Source organism: Lemur catta, chromosome 6, assembly GCF_020740605.2.
Source record: "Lemur catta isolate mLemCat1 chromosome 6, mLemCat1.pri, whole genome shotgun sequence".
NCBI classification, from domain to species: Eukaryota; Metazoa; Chordata; class Mammalia; order Primates; family Lemuridae; genus Lemur; species Lemur catta.
Genome location: NC_059133.1, coordinates 12813846 through 12832710, shown reverse-complemented (window position 1 = coordinate 12832710; position 18865 = coordinate 12813846). Strand labels below are relative to the sequence as shown.

The window sequence follows — 18865 nt, the reverse complement described above, 5'->3', positions numbered from 1 at the left end:
CCGTTCCTCATCCTGGCAGGGGCACCTCCGTCAGCAGCGGCTAAATCCATTTTGCAGTTTCTCCAACACTCAGAACGTGCTCCCTCGTCCTCCCTTCTCTGCCCACTGCCGCTGCCCCTAGAACTGGCTGGTGACCCCATCCCGGAGGTCTGGGTCCCGGCCCCACGTTTTAACAATTCCCACCTCTTCCCTCTGTTCCTTCAGCTCTAGGGGTAGTGAATGTTTCCTGTAATTTCCTTTTTTTGTTTTTTTAGGTACCAAGTGAATACTTTATGCTTAGTTACCATTTTAAAGAATAAATTCTATTTTCAAAGAATTGGTATGTATGGTTTCTGCCTCCAGCCAGGCCCCTGAGCGATACACGGTCTCGCAGAGCTGTTGTGAAGAATGAACGAGTTAATGCACGTTAAGCACGAGAATGGTGCCTAGCACAGGGTAAGCGCCTAACAAACGCTGGCTCTGACCGGTTAGTGCCATGGCGTATCACCCCAAATGAATGACTGAGGCAAAAATCACAATCAATGGAGGTTTATTAAGCCAAGATTTTGAGGACGTGCCCAGGAAAAAACACCAACCAAACTGTGTACGAGCTGTGGCTGTTTTTTTCCAAAGGGGAGGATGGAACATTCAGTAGTTTAAATGCATTCAGGGAGAAGGAAACAGGCAGGGTGGGGAGGCTGAGGAGGTAGTGGCCACATTCTTGTGAGGCCCAAGAAATCTACATTTTACATAAAATAAGGGAGTGAAGGAAGCATCAATTATGTAGCTGGGTAGGTGGAAGAATGCCTGATTCTGTCTGGTCTCCAGGCCTGTTACCTGTACGACAAACCTATAATTCACTATTAGTGTGGGGTTAGAGAAGCTTTAGGTTTAGGTGCTAGATATAGGTACAATTTGCATGTCCTTGCTGACGGGAGGTTGGCAAGACATTTTCTTAATGAATGGCCTGTGGGGCCGGCTCTTCACAGGTGCCTGAGGCTGGGATTTTCTTTTTACAAGTACACGGGCCTGCCCACAGCTTGGGCTCTCGTGGTTTGCTAGGGAGACGGGGCCACCAACAGGCGATGAGAATGTCATAAAGGAGGTGGGATAAAAAAGAAACAGCTCTACAATGCTCACAGGCATCAAAGACACTCTCGCTAGGGCTTGAAAGACAGACGGGAGTCTGGGGGATGGGGAGGACAGAGCCTGGGACGGAGGGAAGCCCTGTGGGGTTGTGGGTGTGGCTATGGCTGGAGCTCAAGGGGCAGGGGGACACGTGGCTGGCGTGGTAGCGGGTGATGCCCTGGACCCGAGAGGCCCGCGTTTAGCACTCAGGCTGTGGGCACTGGAGATTTCTATGGAGAGGGTAAGTGACCAGCTCTAGGTGTCAGAAAGATCTGTCTGGGCAACACAGAGATGCGGGAGGCAGGTGCGAGGGGCAAAACTGCAGCTGGGAGGTCAGTCACAGGCCAGTTGTAACTTCCAGCTGAGGGATGAGGCCTTGGGGACAGTTTCTGATTTGGTTAGAGAGACAAGATAGGCACAGAAAAAAAAAAAAACTGGGAAAAGCGAGCAAATATTTATAGAAGATTTAATATGTGCTAAAATCTATTCTAAGAAAGCACCTTAATTTGTTATTAATATTTAGTGGCGTTTATTATGAGTATTAGTAATTATTCATTATTACTATGTAATAAGTATTAGCAATAAATAATTTATATTATTTAATGCTCACAACAAGACTACGGGGATGGCACTATTACAGACCCCATTGTACAGATGGGAAAATGGAGGCACAGAAAGACGATGTCATTTGCCTTCCGTCACATGGAATTAAACTTGGAACCCTGGTACCCTGGCTCCAGAGTCCACCTCCCCAACCACGCACTGCAGTGCCACCGTCTCTGGGATGAGCACGCGGGGCCCCGCACAGGCAGGAAGTGATACAGGTGTTACCAAGGTCGGGAAGACGGACGGATGGAGCAGTCAGGTGGGCTCCCACAGCTCAGGGACAGAGCTGGCCCCTGAATGATGGGGTGGAGGCAGAGAGCCGAGGGGACGGGAATACCACACAGTATCAAGAATAGCAGAGCCAGGGAAGGAGACCCGTGACGCCGGCCCTGGTCACAAGTGCTCATATTCTCCAAGCTCCACGGCAGACACGGAGGCAAGGCTGAGCCTTAGCGCACGGAGGGAAAACCTGTGCCTGGTCTACAGGGACCCTCCTCGGACACCTGCGACACACAAGGCAGCTCTGCTGAGTGGCCGCCACCCACGCCCTTGGCTGGAGCTCTCTCCTGGCGGGCTGAACGCTCCACCGGCAGTTTCACATCACTGGCTTCTTCCAGTCCTCACAGCGACCCTGACATGGTATGCACACACACAGATGAAGGAACAGCGAAGAAGTGACTTGCCCGGGGCCACCCAGCGGCTCAACGTGGAGCGAGGCTTCAAACATCAGTCTGTCCGATTTCAAAGCCCACATTGTTTCCTCTACACTGCAGAGAACAGGAGAAGCAGGGTTTTCAAACCTTCCCTTTTCACACTTTGATTATGCAGGAAACAAAATAGCTGTCACCTTCCCCTGTATAGCCTGTAACGCCTCACTCTCTCCTCAGTGGGGGCTGGAGCAGCATATCTAATGCAGTGGACTGAATGTTTATGTCCCCCCGCCCAAAATTTGTATGTTGAAGTCTTAACCCCCGAGGTGATGGTAACAGGAGGTGATTAGGGCAGGAGGGCAGAACCCCCACGAATGGGATCCGTGCTCTTACAGAAGAGGCCCCGGAGAGCTCCCTCGCCCCTTCCACCACGTGAGAACAGTGCGACGGGGCCACATATGAACCAAAAAGTGAGCCTTCGTCAGACACCAACTCTGCTGGTGCCCGATCCTGGAGTTCCCAGCCCCCAGAACTGTGAGAAATGAATGTCTGCTGTCAGGTCACCCAGTTTGTGGCATTTTGTCACAGCAGCCTGAACAAATGAAGACACTGAGGAAAGAAACTGATGTCCGCAGCTCAGTCACTCAGTATGTCTGGGTGGCTCCGCAAATGTGGGTTCCCTTCCTTCTCAAAGGTGAGGTGACTAGACTGCACCACCAGTGTTCTGCCCTCCGTTCTCCCTCCTGCCACCATGGTGTCTGCTGCAGCAACAGCAAGGAAGCAGGCGCACATTTGGGAGGGGCAGAGAGGGCCAGCAGAACTCCTTGGAACGAGACCACTTGGTGACGCTCGCATTTCAGGGAGAGATGAGTGTGTAAGGTGCAGTTTCCTTCCTGTGCCTTTGGAAGGGTACAAGAGGGAAGATCCTCCCCTAAGAACACATCCAATCTGGGCATAAGATGATCCTGAGCCATGCATTATAGTAATTGCATGTGGGCTGCTGTCACTTACGCCCAGTGGGGATCGTGTCTTCTCTGCGAATGATTTTGGCACTTGCCAAGCGCTGAGCTAGCAGGAAGGCTGATGGATATGCATCTGACTCAGGAAACATGGGCTTCCTCCACAGCGAGGAACCTAAACTAAGTGAATATGAGGGCTGGCCCATGGGTCCTCAGACAAACAAAGCTTAATGTGTTGTGCACAATCTGCCAGGGACTTTGTTGACATTGTCTCATGAAATTCTCCAGATCAGCCATTTGAACGTCACTGTCCACATTATGGAGATGGTGTGTGACTTGCCCATGTCTCACAGCTGGTAGGTTGCAGAGCTGAGACTGGAAGCCAGCTCTAAACCCTAAACCTGAAGTTCTTAACTACTAGCACGTCTGGTCTCAATGGACTGAACATTTTGTAGGTGAGGAGAGTGAGGTTTACAGAGAGGAGAGGTGATCTACCCAAGATCACGTGGTGAGTTTCAGCCAGGTGAGGGCTGGGACTGGGACCCAGGTCTCCTGGTGCCCCCCACTCACCCCAAGCCATCTCTTATGCCATCGAGCCTCATTCTGGTCTGCATCTGTCTAGTGATCTGGGCTTGTGCATTGACCACAGGTAAATGCTAGTATTATGTAAAAAGGAAGCTCAGGAAAGAGGATGGTGGGGTCATTGGCAAGCAAAGGTGGATTTGGAAAACGCTTTGCAATCCAGCTGCCCTCTGATAGGGAAGCCCACTCAAAGTCCGTTAGGGTACATTCAGTTATCTTTTGCAACTGAGTATTCCATCAGGACATGGAATACTCCGTTACCTTGTACTAGGAACTAGAGAAATAAATAATAGCTATCATTTATTTAATATCCATTGTATGCTAGACATTTGGCCAGGGTTTCCTATGTGTGTATGTGTATATATACATATGTGCACACATGTATGTATACATATGCATGAGTATTAAATAAGTGATAGCTATTTTTATTTCTCTACATTTCTGTAGACTGAATGTGGTCGTGTGTGTATACATGTGTATATATCATATTCAATCAAAACAACCTAGTAAGGTTGTTTCTATTATTATCCCCATTTTATAGATGATGAGTCTGAGCCTGGGACTGGCCCAGGGTCACTGAGCTAGTAAGTGGTCAAGCTTAATAGAAAATCAGGCCTATCTTGCTCTAAAATATTTTTCTTTATTCAACAAATATTAAAATGAGCGCTGATTATGTGCCAGGCACCGATCTAGGGGATCACAACTCTCTTTCCAAGACTTACAGCTTAGAGGGAGAGGCAGGCATTACATAACAGCCATGCTACATTGTAAGTACGGGGCGTGCATTTAAAGACAGGTTGTTAGTGATTTTTTCCTGGATGAGGCCACCTTAAGTGCAAAGAAACCAAGGCCCAGAGTGGGAAAGTGACTTGCCCAGAGCCACACAGCAGACGTAGAAGCAGAGGCAGCATTTGCCTCCTGGGCCACTGCTACGTCCATGAAATCACATTTCTGACTCTGAAAATCTCACTCAGGATTCATATTGCTGGTATTTTTGATTAGCGTCTGACTACTGAGAAATGTCATTTCCTGGTCCCTTGGGGGACAGAATCACCCATCATTGCTGGCTTGGGAGCCGCAAGTTGGTGGTGTAATTTACTGACAAGCATTCACATCTGAGACAGAGTGACACTGGAGAATGTGCCCAAAACAGATGTTTGCGAGGAGCTGGTAATGCATGTGGTCTATAAGGACTGCGATGGAAACCTAGCATGGCTCATTCCACTTTCTAAGTCACATTTTCACAATAATAATAATTAGCATTAGCAGCTAACATATATCGGACGCTTACTGTGTGCCGTGCACTGCTGTGAACACTTTGCTTTTAATAGCTCACTTACTCTTTATACAACTGGGACAAGTGTTGGTCTTACTGTGCCACCTTTCAGGTGACAAAAGTTTAGCAAACTGCTTCAAGTTACACTGTTAGAAACCGGGAGTTAGTATTTGAACCCAAGAAGATAGAGAAATTAGGAATCTGTGCCCCGTATTTCTCCCATATCTGTAATGATTAAATGACTCTGTTTATAGAAACGAACATGAGATTTACAAATGATGACAGGATCAGAAATGAAACCCACTTTCCCCTCCTAACACCCGTGCCGAGCATACTTAGGCTGCAGGGTGATTTAGGACTTCCTGGATACATGGGCTGAGCCTCCTGCCAGCAGAAAGCAGAGAGGGAGGCATCGAGGTTGTGTGCCAGGTGGGCTGCGGAAGCTGCCAAGCATCAGGGTCCCCGTGGTGTGATCTGATGGATCTGAAATGCCCATAAAGGCTGTGTATATGTGCAGACTTGGAGTCAGTCTGGAGTGAGCCGGAGAAAATTGACAGAAACTGATTACTGTCCAGGAAACTGAAACATCATCTGGGAAGGCAGCAGAAGTCAATGTGATTAAAGGAGAAACAAGAAACTCTATCACCCATCAAGGGCACAGGAAAAAAAGCAGTTCAAGGCAGACCTTGGTACAAGGACAAGGCTATGTGGAAAGAGTTCAGCCAAAACTTCTAAAGTACTCAGGCCCCAGAGGGGTCTGTAATGGTACAAAAGAGCTAAGAAACCAGAGCCCGTGTGCCAATACCAGGTGAACAAGAACATGAGTCTTATCTCTTCCAAGTTCCTTGGATAAGTGGCACTGCGTCTCAGGATTCCCACTGACTTACTACGATCCACAGAATAACATCTATACTCCTTCGCCTGACAGTTAAGCCTTTGCAAACTGGCTCCCACGTCTGATCCCAGCTCTATGTCTAGGCTAAGAGGCACTCCTGGTATTTCTTGAGCCTGTCTTTCATGACTTTGCCTTCGAATATGCTTTCCCCTCCCTAGAATGTCCTACTTCTTCTCCACCACGCCTTACCTCCTTCTCGTACCCATGCCTGCTCATCCTTCACGGCTGAGCTCAATGTACCTCTTCTGCAAAGCTTTCCCTGAACACTCGTGGGAGAGGGCTGCCTCCCAGCACGTCTCCCTCTCCACCCCAATCTTCATTCCTAACACACCAATGTTGTTAGTACTGGCAGGTGTCTCCAGCCTCTGTGAATGCATCATGATCCATTCAAGATCTAAGCCAATCATGATGATGTTGGTCTCTGATTTCCCAGACTCCCTTGCAGCTAGGGGTGGCCATGTGACCAAGCATTGCCCAAAAAGTTACACGGGGAAGCACTTGATTTCATAATAAAAAGATTCAGATATGGCTGGTGTTATCCTCCTCTCACCCCACCCACCTTTCTGTTATGAAAAGAGATGTGATGACTGGAACTATGACAGCCATCCTGTGACCACGAGAGACAGGTCAACACACTGTGAAGCAGTGTCCATATAGTTGCCTACTCCAGAATTCTTAGGTGAGAAATTCAAACCCTCTATTTCATTTTAAGCCACTGCACATTGGGTTTTACGATTCTCATTGTAAGCATTCCTGATACAACATCTGAGGCAGTGGCTGGGTCCTTCCTCAGTGTTCCATAGACTCTTTAGAGAACTCATCGCATGCTTCTGGTAATTATTTATTTACATGCATGCACCTGGCAGCACTGGAATGTGAATTTCCAGGCTGGTGGGGAACATGACTTATTATTCTTCCTGAGTGCCACTGTGCCTGGCAGGTAGTTAGTATTCAATAGCTGCCCTTTGGTTCAAGAATGGAAATCATGATGATGACATTCTAAATAATCCTCACATTCTGTCTGTCTACAGTAAAGCAATTATAAAAGCCCTATTAATGTGGGCTTTAGAATGGAGAAACATATTCTACTTTTCTTTGTCTAAGGGCCAAACAGCTTGTCATTTTTTCTTGAAGGAGTTTAAGCTCCTTCCATTTCCCCCTTGTTTGGTGTTTCAAAGAGAAGGACAACATTTGCACAAGTCCTTTCCTTGTCATCTCTGGGATTATGATGCATGGTAGAAGAGGACGAGCAGGCAGACCTCCACGTGAGACCAGCTCCAGCTCTGATTGGCTGTGCGACCCGCGCTCAGCTGCCTAACATCACAGCCCCCCGCAGAAGGGGCACGGCTACAACTGCCTGGCCACAGGTGTGGCCAACATCAGGACTGAGGGAATGATGGACACGAAGGCATATTGCACGTGTTCATTCAGTGGCAAAAGAACTCTGGTTCAGAAACAGTCACCTTACCAACTAGGACGGCTGGATGAAAACAGAACCTCTGTGGGGGATGGAGGAATAAGAAACAAGATTTTAAACAAGGGACTGCAGATTGTCACAGAACCCAAGGGACGAACATAGGGAGGGTACAGAAATATAGAGAAGGAGCCGGGCCAGCGGACCTCAAGGTGAGACTTGAAGAGGGGGCTGTGCAGGGCTGGGTTTAACATGTTGGGCAGAGATCGGCCAGTGCTGCCAGGCAGGGGAGCGAGGCCTTGGTCCAGGGAGGCCTTGGTCCAGGGAGGCCTGGGTTCAGACTTCACCATTGCCTTTTCCCAACTCTGTCACCCAAACAACTTAATACATTTGAACCTCTATTTTCCAGTCTGTTAAAAGGAAATGATAATACCTGCTGCAGAGGACCAATGGGACAAAAGATAGTGATAGGCACTGTGACAGTTACGTGTCAACACCACTGGATCACGGGGCAGCCGGATATGGACGTGTCTGCGAGGGTGTTTCCCAAAAGCGAAAGATGAGATTCACCTTTGAATCAGTGGCATCAGTAAAGCAGATTGATTTTCCCAACGTGGGTGGGCACCACCTAATCCACTGAGAGCCAGAGTAAAACAAAAAGCAAAGGAAGGAGGAATTTGGGACTGAGATGTACACTGTCAGCTCCCTTGGTTCTCAGGCCTTAAGACTCGGATTGAATTATATCACTGTCTTTCTTGGGTCTCCAGCTTGCAGACTGCAGGTCATGGGCCTTCTCTGCCTCCCTATTGTGAGTCAATTCTTCATAATAAATCTCTTTAGTTATAGATATATCTCCTATTGGTCCACCATGGGGCCTGGAGCAGACATGTGCTCAGTGCACATGAGTCAAGTCTCTGGAACATGCACACTCCCTTCCCAGGTGATGCTGTCTCTGCGGAAGGCTCTGCACTTGCTAAAGTGACACTGTCCTACGAGCCTGGACTGTTGGATCCTTGAATGCAAGACCTGTGTTTTGTCCAACTTTGTATGCAAAGTAAGGCTTGGTCAATGTTGGTTCCCTGCCAGTGCAATGTACTCCAGCTTCTTCATTCTCCTCATCAGCTTCTAAAGCTTCTATCCCACCCCTCTTCCTTTCCCTTTCCCATTCCTGACAATTACCAGGCACTGCTATTAAAGAAAAACAGTGTCCTTGATACTGAGACTTCTCTTGCAGCCACTGAGGCTCTGCCACGGTGCAGTGTGGGGTCCTGGTGCCCACGGCTCTTTGCCTCCTGTTACAAGGATTCCTGTCGCCTTTTGGTTTTTATAAGTATCAGCCAAAAAAAAAAAAAAAAAAAAAAAAATTCTCCCCAGACAAAAATGCATCATTACCCAGGAAAGGGGAAGAAAACAGACCAAACTCGCTGATCATTTAGTCCCCTCCCTCATCTGGAAAATGTAGACACTTAGGCCAGTGCATGAATCCGAGGCCTTTTCCAATAGCCTGTCATTTCTTGTTCTGTCACCTGGAACATTTCCTATTTGTCCCTGCTTGAGGAGGTAGAGGCTGGAGAGGGGATAAAATGACAACAGGAAAATGGATACCTTTTATAATACTCAGGGTTGGAGGGGTCATGAATCCACGAGAAGATCCAGCCATATTCCCTAATGTTCATCATGTTCAATGTTTTGGGTTCTTTTTTTGCTAAAAAGTGGGGGTAAAAATCAATTTGAACTGGATTCTGTGATTCTGTTACATGTGAAGAGTTCCCGATGCTGCGCTGATCGCAGGAAGCGGGAAGGGACGCAGGCGGCATAGGACTCTGTGACCACTGCCGCCCTGAGCGGCTTCCCTGCAGACAGCCAGTGCAAGACCCGCCAGCGCTAACAAGCCCCGTGTTCTTGCTGTCTCTACGGAATTAATTACCAAGACTACACTCACATTTCACAGGATCCCCACTGTGTCCTCCTGGGGAGTGTGTGTGCTGATCTGGGGACAGGGAAGGCAGAGGGGAACAGATTCCACCTCTAGGGACAGGCATGGGATCTTCAGCTGAGGGATTTTACCAAGGTTGGTTGAGGAGCAGCTGGGTCTGGAGTCCAGTGGGATGCTGCCAGTTTGGCTGAAGGTCAGTAATGCCTGTGAGGGTGGACGGCATATGACTCACTGCTTGGAAACCCTGGGAGAGACAGCTGCGTTTACTGGTTCCTGGCGGGCACCTTCCACGGTGCCCCACTGTTGCTTTTCTGTCTCCCTGCATCACACACTGTCCTTTGCAGAACTGAACCGGGCCTTCTGCCTGCAATTCTAATGGGGCCATCGGTCACGCCTGACCTGCCAGAAGCATGGGCGTGTGACTCAGGCTGACCAAGGAGTCATTCCTGACCATTCCTAAGAACACGGACATGAGTTCTAGCATGGACATGTGTCTTATGAAGGGCCAACAGATTTCCTTTGTAGAGTAATTGAGAGAAAGAGGGTCTCTCCCTCCAACCTGGGATCATGAGTGCTAGTCAGTCACTCTTACATCACCCTGCTATGATTTGTTCATAGCACCTTTTACTGCCTGAAATGACCAATTTGATCATTTGTTTTCTTGTGTGTTATCTGTATTCTGCACTAGAATATTATGGGTTCAAGGATAAGAAAGGCCTACCTTGTTGTGTTTGCTATTGTATAATCGGTGTCTGTCTCACAGCAAGTGTGCAATTAATATTTGTTGAATGACCAAGCTCTACATACTAGCTGGGGGCCTCAAAAAGCCACCATGCAGTAACAGAGAAAAGGAAGCGGGTGAGGAGGAGGTGGAGAGGAAGAGAGAGTGAGAGAGAGAAAGAGGGGTATGCTAAGTCATTTGAGCACCCATAACTATCTGTCAGTGCAGTGGGCATGACATGACACCCTCACATATTGAGGTGTACTGGGGTTAAATGTGCCTGGCAAAGTGTTCTACCAACCATGGTATTATTGATTTATAGTGTATTTAATTATTTCATAACAATACTTAATAAAATAACCCTTGCAAAATGAATAGCTTTTAAAAAGCCCTGCATTATAACTCAAAGTATAACATAAATATATGTGAGTCCATGTAGATGTAAGTAAATGATTTAAAAATAAAAAAGTACACATGGAGAAAAAGCAACAAATCTTCCTTACAGAGGAATTCTAATAATATATGCAGATATAATCCTATCCGCCCTTCTCCAGGAGGTGGAACTTAATCTATCCACTTCCAGTGTGGGGTGGAGGTAGCAACTCACTTTCAAAAAATAAAGTATGAAAGGGGGAAATTAGTAACTGTATAGTAGAGAAACCTGGAAAATACTGCCTTTACCACGTGAGGATGGTTAGCATCCCCAGCGATGTTGTGTGAGGGTACCGGGGCCCTCCTGGTGGGAGGTGATGAGGAGGCCACTTTACCTCCATGATATTCTTTCCAAAAACCTATTACCCTCAGTCTAATCATGAGAAAACATACTGTATAAACCACATTTAAGGAACATTTTATAAATTACCTGACCAGTACCCCCCAAAACTATCGAGGCCAGTTCTGGATAAACCAGGAAAGACTGAGAAATTACGACAGAGCAGAGGAGACTGAAGAAACAAGGCATTAATGGGAAAACGGGTGAAATGCAACGAAGAGCCTGACGTTCAGTGAGACAGCAATGTAGCAATGTTGGCCTGTTAGTTTTGACAAACGTATTACTGTTATATGATGTCAACATTAGGAAAAACTGAAGCAGGATGATCGATATATGGGAACTCTTTGTATTACTTTGCAACTTTTAAGTCTAACATTCTTCCAAATAAAAGCTTATATTAAAAAAAGAGTTGTACAAAGGAACGACAGATTGGTAATACCAATAAGACAAGCTCCTATGATAGGAAGAAAACAGCTGAGCTGACACTTCTGTTCCCAGTACAAGCTCCTCCTTAGCTCCATTACAAAGCACAGAAATGACTAACTAATTAGATCTGAAAAGGAATTGGCCAAAAAAAAAAAAAAAAAAAAAAAAAAAAATCTAAAATCTCAAGACTATTTGAAATATGAATGTACAACCAGTATCTTTAAGGAAAAATTTCAAACTGAGTGTGTATTATGCCTTGAGATATTACTTAATGCTACTACAAACATGCACGATTAGCAAGACATTTAAAAACAAAGCATCCAGAATATGCAGTCTCCAAAATTTTTTGATGATGTTTAAAGTCTCTTTCATAAAAACAAAAGATAATAAAGTCTAGTAAGGGAAACACTTGTTTTTCCTGCCTTGGCAAAAATGTCTGAAAAAAAATACACAAAATATAATATGATAAAAAAGTGAAGTAAATGCCTGTGTCAGCAAATATTGTAGGAAGAGTCATAGAAAATGATGCTGAAGACCTGAAGAAACCAGTATTAGACCAAATTACGTGGGGGATTTGCCATGGACTTGAACTGATGTACAGAGGACTCTGCTGTGTGTCGGCCCATGCTATAAGCCAGACTCTGATTCAATAATGAAAGACACATAGAACGACTTTTCTGCGAGCACTAAAGGAAAGATGTCCTGGTGAAGTTATCTTTTGAACAGCAAATTCCGAGTTTAATGATGATAACATTTTATGAATAGAGCACATGTGTAATCACTAAAGGTATGGTTGTGGATGTGGAAATCCCTAAAGGTACAGTTAACTGGAAGAACAGAAGGATTCTGGGGCAAGGTTATAGGACAAGTGCCCTACACCTAATTTCTTTAGTGCATCGTTGATAGGCAAGTTTGCAACAATGTATTTGAAACCAGATTGCACAAGTACTGCGGGCTTCTAAGGAACCTGTCCCACAAGGTATCCTACAATCAAAGGGGTCTGCCTGTGTGTTGACATGGAATGTGTGTGGGAAATGCTGGGAATGAACAATCCATCAGCTTTCTCACTACGGGACTTCCTAATACAGTATTTGATACGTAGTACATGGAACTCCCTATCCTCCCCCAGTTTCCCCGTTTTTAAATAAATCCAATTAACATCTCTTAGAACTGTTTGGATATATACCCCGGAAAAGGCTGTTGTAGGGTACATTTTATAGAAGCATCACTGTGCTTCTAAAAATCTTGTTGATATTTCTAGGAATAATCGCATCTGAAGTTTATCAGCTATGTGTAACAAAGCCAAGGATGGATAACATAAATCAATAAAGCTCAAAGGAGCTAAGTTCTGAAAATTACCAAATGAAAAAAGGATGGATGATTGAAGACAAAAGACTCAAGCTTAAGTCACGCAAGGTCTCGTCTGCTTATATGCCATCCTCCGCTGTGACATTAGGGCGCGTGGTGTGAAGTTCAAGTACTTAGCTCAGCTCCGCCAACAGCTGTGCTTAGCCTTAGACAAGCCACTTCCCTGCTTTGGGTCCATATTTCTCATCTATGACATGAGATTGTTAAAACAGAGTGAGAAGAGCCCTTGTTCATATGTGTCTGCCCACCAGCCTTAAGGAAATTATTCCGAGAGAGAGCACGTGCAATACTGATTTTTTTTTAAATAATAAGAAAAATAGGTTTACTGTAATATTTCACAGTCCTGTACTAACTGCTTCATGTATTGCCCCTTTTCATCTTTATGTCTCTTCTGCAAAGTCATAATTACTTTCCTTCTCTCTCAGATGAAGAAACTTGGTTAGGACAGGCCAAAGAACTCACGCTGACAGCCCTGTCCTGGGTGGGTGCTCGGCAATGTCTGCTGGGTGATCGAGCGACACCAAGGCACAAGCCACTCAGCAACGGTGCCAAAAGACAGGCTACTTGAAGAGGGGCCAGCTGCCTCAAATTTAATCCTGAGGACTCCTTGAGTTTACTGGCCGAAGCAGTGTGAACGGAGATCATAAAATGTTTACTCAGAGCCCTTGGACTCAGGTCACGCAACAAAATTAAACAGACACTGGCCTGGAGTAAACAGCGGTCTGGCTAGAAGGTGGCAATTCTAGATTTCCCATCTTCTTCCCCCAGACCAACAGTTTTTCCTTCCTCTATCCATCCTAATCCTGCAAAATCAGCCGTACCATCCATCATTCTTATTACCGTCCCTCGGTTTCCCCCACCTCATTTTTCACTGTAGTCTGCTTAGCTGCGGCATGTTCCACATGCCAAGGCTCGGTGACCCCGCACCTTCCCCAGAAGATGTGGAAACTGACACATCTCTAAGTAGTCTATGATGTTTGAAAGCTTGAGCTATGGGCTGCTCTTTTTATGCAAATGGTACAAATTGCCTCTGAGAAAATATATCATTTTGGCATGTTTTCTCTTGGTTTTTCTCTTCTGCTTTAGGATTTTTCTTTTAGGTGTACTCAATTCCCAATTTATGAATGGATCGGAGTCTAGAATTCAGCCTCTGAGGCTGTTGCTTAAAATACAAATGTTCTTTCAAGGACACAATGCAATCTTAAGGGCCTCTGTTCTAGAGTCAGCCCTTGAAAATCCATTTAATTCAAAGAGGGCTCACATAGAAGAGTCCTGTAGAATCATTACATCATACATTGTGTTTTCCTTGGAAAATAGATTCAGGTAGAAATTTAGCCCCGTGTCAGAGGAAAGAGCTAGGGACTGGGAGTCAGATAGGTGTGAGCTGGAATTTCAGCTCTGTCATATTTAGCTGTGTGACTATAGGCAAGAAAAGTGACTTAATTTGTATGATCCTTAATTTTTGTGATTTATAAAAGACTGAATTTTTGTGACTTATAAAACACTTTGTGAGACTTATAAAGATTAAGTGAGGACCAGGTACGGTGGCTCACGCCTGTAATCCTAGCACTCTGGGAGGCACAGGCAGGAGGATTGTTTGGGTTCAGGAGTTCAAGACCAGCCTGAGCAAAAGCGAGACCCTATCTCACTAAAAACAGAAAAATTAGCCATGGGCCAAGCCTGTAGTCCCAGCTACTCGGGAGGCTGAGGCAGGAGGATCGCTTAAGCCCAGGAGAGTTGGAGGTTGCAGTAGGCTATGATGACATCACTGCACTCTACCCAGGGCAACAGAACAAGACTCTGTCTCAAAAACACAAAACAAAACAAACAAAGAAACAAACCCAAAAAGATTAAGTGAGGCCATGCCTGGAAACCATTCCCACCTAATCTTCCTGGAAAACTCCCTTTCATCTTCTGAAGCCAGCTTCCTCCGAGACGTACTTCCTGCTGATCTGGAAGGAGCTCAGTGTGTTCTGTGCACACGTTTCTGAAGCAATGGTGCATGTCCTGCTGCGTGCCCACCTGGTATCCATTTCACTATTCCTAACTCGCGCTCTCCCAGCGGTAGGAGCGTGCAGGTGGGGGGAGCAGTGGGGCAGACGGGACTGCCGGTGTTTGGGGGCTGAGGCGTGCACAAGGGCAGAGGACGAGGAAGGAGTGGATTCAGCCACTAGGGAGGCTGGATATCAACATTCCGCTCAGGTTTCCTACCCAAAGCCCCTGAGATACAGATTCTGCACCACACAACCTGACCCGATAGGTGCCCCTCCTCTTGTTCTCCCAGGCCCCTCGCTCCCTGCCATCCCGGCACTTAGCAGACCACACTGAATTTCCCATTACTCACCAGTCAGCTCTCACTAGGGGTGACCTTCCCAAGGGCAGGAACCCTGGCATACTCAGCTCCGGCTCCGGTAACTCCCTGAGACCCACGGACAGACCCTCTGCTTGCCCCTTCCTGGCCATTCCCTGGTTCTGGCCAGGGCTTCGCTCGCCTCTAATGGTCCATCGAAGACGCAAGGACGGGATCAAAGTGTCACAGAATCTCTCCCATTCTCCACAGAGTTTGTGCTATTGATACACGGATAAAAAGATGCTCCTTTGGGTCCCTCCCTTTCTCTTTTAACTTAAGACTCAGCCGGGGAAGGCTGAGTCATCAAGCTTAAGGACTGAAGAGATAAAAATGAAGGTCTTTGAAGCACAAGAGACTGAGGTGAAGTCGAGTGCATTTCTGTGAGTACTCCAGGGGCCTGGCTGAGAACGGGGCCAAGAATAATGACCTCCATTTTATCAATAACGTAACTGAGCCTGGGCGAGGCTAAGTGATTTACTCAAGTCCCTCAGCGGGGCAGATGCCGAACTGTCATCAGAATTTATAGGACTGCTTGGCTCCCAAAGCCTGTACACTCCTTCTGCCTCTTCCCTGAAGACATTTCTCCCCTAGAAGTTCTCTTAACAACCTGACACCCAGGGCAGGCTAGATGCTTCTCGCCGGCAGGATGTAGGAGGGTATCCGCATCTACATCTGAGCTCTGCGCTTCCCAGGAGTCAGCTGCGTTTGTCACCAAAGTTTTTGTATCTCGTGTTTCTAATGCCATTGGAAATCTAATTAAATGTTATTTGAGTTTATGATATTATTTGAATTAGTATCATTTAATGGTAAGAGTTGCTGTTTCCATGAAAGACAAGGTACATGCTTTGCAACAACTTGATGAAAAGAATTCCCTGAAAAAAATCTGTCTTCACATTAGGTGTGGGCGAGACAAAAGATGAGGGGAAAGTGGAAATAACCCAGGACTGGCCTCCAGTGGTTTTGGAAGAGTCCTTAAGTTCTTGTTCCACTTTAAAGGAAAGGACACTTGAACCACAGAAGATGCATGATGAGGGTGATTTATGTATGCAAGATAATACAACCTTGCCTGTAGATGAAAAGACAAGTAAATCAAAGTTAAAATATTTCTGTGATTCTTGTTTTAACCAACATTTTCACTCAGCTGACAGGTCCTCCGTGAATCCCCCAGACAGGCTGCTCAGGCTGCCTTCCCTTCGGAGTGGCAGAGAATGGGCTGAGGGAGACCAGAGGGGCAGGTACACCTGTCTGCAGGAGCACCTGGACATGTTCTGAGACCCCCAGGGGATGCCTGGAACCACGGATAACACAGAACACTTTGTATGTCATGTTTTTTCCTATTCATATGTGCCTATGATAAAATTTAATTTATAAATTAGTAACAGCTTAACAACAGTAATAATAAAATTGAATGATTATAATAATACGCCAGCATGATGACTCTTGCACTTTGGGCTGTTAGGAAGTAAAATAAGGGTGACTTGATACCACCTCGATAGCATCACAGTCGCTATGGTAACGGAGATGGCTGATGAGTGACTAACGATGGTGGCATCTCCAGCCTGGAGACACTGGACAGAGGGATGATTCAGCTGAGTGGGATGGAGCAGGGCGGAGTGAGATTTCACCATGCTACTCAGAGAGGCACACGACTTAAAACTTATGAATGGTTTATTTCTGGAATCTTCTATTGAATATTTTCAGACAGTGGTTGAGTGTGAGTCACTGAAACCTCGAAAAGTGAAACCACAGATAAGGGAGGACTATTGTACTTTCCAGGGAGGAATATAACACGCAGCGTATAGGAGGTCTAATACATGTGGAGTGGGATGGATGAAATAATACAGAAGACAGGAGCAAGAAGAGAAGAAAAAACAAAATGGCAAAGATGCACCTTGACCTGGAATCTGAGGCCCAGGTTGTCCTGGAGGGAGTTACGGACACGCTGTGTTGCTCCACGACAATGTCCAGGCACCGAGACAACCCAGACGGTGGGGCTGGGACCTGCCAACCTCCTTCCCTCATTCCTCTCCCCAGCTCCAGGGAAGATCCTCATTGACATATTGGCTATATTTTGGCTTCTGTGTAAGAATTTGTTAGGTATTAGCGGAAAAAATGACTTCAGGGTCCCTTTTTAGGTTTATCTATAAAGATAGGAGTTAAACTTGGATTGGCTCTTCTTTCTTCATGGTTTTGCCATTTTATAGAAATTCCTCTGCTTACACATAGACATAGAATAGGCTGCCAAAGGGAGTTTGCAAATCATCTTGTTTGATAGGTTTAAAGTGACAATATTTAAGCAACCACTAAGCAATGACAACGTGGTGTAGCCATCTGCTACACCAAAATGCAGGCTCTCTGTGAACAATGGCTTGGTTGTTTTACTTCCCACAGCATCAGTAGTAACAGTGCCTGGCATATAGTACCTACTCAATAAACACAGTAATATGAATGTACTTGCATGTCTGTGGTAGGCAGAGGGGACACACTTTCACTTGGAGACCTAGCTTTGTTGGCATCTATAAACTATAGAAGTTGAAAGTTCACAAATGAAGATTCTCCTCTAATACATATTTTGGAAGACTGGTTCTCTCTATGTTGCTCCAGCTGGACTTGAACTCCTGGGCTCAAGTGATCCCCCTGCCTCAGCCTCCTGAGTAGCTGGGACTAGAGGTACATGCCACCGTTGCTGGCTTCCTCTGATTTATGATGCCTTTTCCTTCACTTTCTGTGGCTATCAATTTGGGGGCTCTCAGATACCACATCCAATATCCTGGCTCATGAATTTCACAGGACACCTGCCAAGTTTTTTTTTCTTCCTAAGACTTTTTAAAAATTGTGGGAAAATATGCATAAGATGTATCATTTTAACCATTTTAGGTGTACAGGTCAGTGGCATTAAATATATTTGCACTGCTGTGCAAACATCACCACTACCCATCTCTAAAATTTTTTAATCTTCCCTAACTGAAACTCTGTACCCACTGAACACCAACTCCCCATTCCTTCTCCCCCACCAGCCTGTGAGAACCTCCAGTCCAGTTTCTGTCTCTATGAATTTGACTACTTTAGGTACCCTATGTAAGTGGAATCACACAGTGTTTGTCCTTTTGTGTTTGGCCTAGTTCACTTCGCATACTGTCCTCAGAGTTCACCCATGTCATAGCCTATGTCAGAATTTCATTCCTTTTCAAGGCCTGGCCAAGGTTCTTCATTGCACTGATTTTTATGGAAGTTTTATGTTTTTATTTTTTATATAAAAAGACTAGAGAGTTTAGAGGTCTCCTGTGCCCTGCCTGGTCAAGAAATGTCATTTACTAATATTATGAGGCTATAGACTTTTCTAAGCATTGCTTCAGTCTGTTGTATTTGCCCACTGATAGCTGAACCTGGAGTGCCTTCTTTAGAAAGTCACCCACTTCTTCATTTTTGACCAATTATATCCAAGCCCTAGATTGTAACATATGTACCCCTCCAATTTTACAATAGAATGGCAAAGTGCTTTCCAACGTGGTTGTGCCCATATACATTCCTATCAGCAGTACATGAGAGCTCCTACTCATCACCTGGGACCAGACAGTATCTCCCTCCAATCTAGTGGGTATAAAATTATTTGTGGTCTTAATTTTCACTTCTCTAGTTGACATGAGGCTGTGCTTCTTTTCACGTGTTTACTGGCCATTTTCTTGGCAATTATGTGAAATGACTATTTGTATCTTTTACATATTTTTCTTATTAATTAGTAAGAGTTGTTTATATATTGTGTTTACTACTCTTTTGTCAGCTAATACCTTTTTCTTTTCTCT

The 18865-nt window shown here is 45.6% G+C and overlaps 1 protein-coding gene across 2 annotated transcripts in view; it reads right to left on the bottom strand.

Moving 5' to 3' along the window:
• The window catches only part of LARGE1 (LARGE xylosyl- and glucuronyltransferase 1), a 446568-nt gene that overhangs the window by 48483 nt on the left and 379220 nt on the right, over nt 1-18865 (bottom strand). The window lies entirely within an intron of this gene.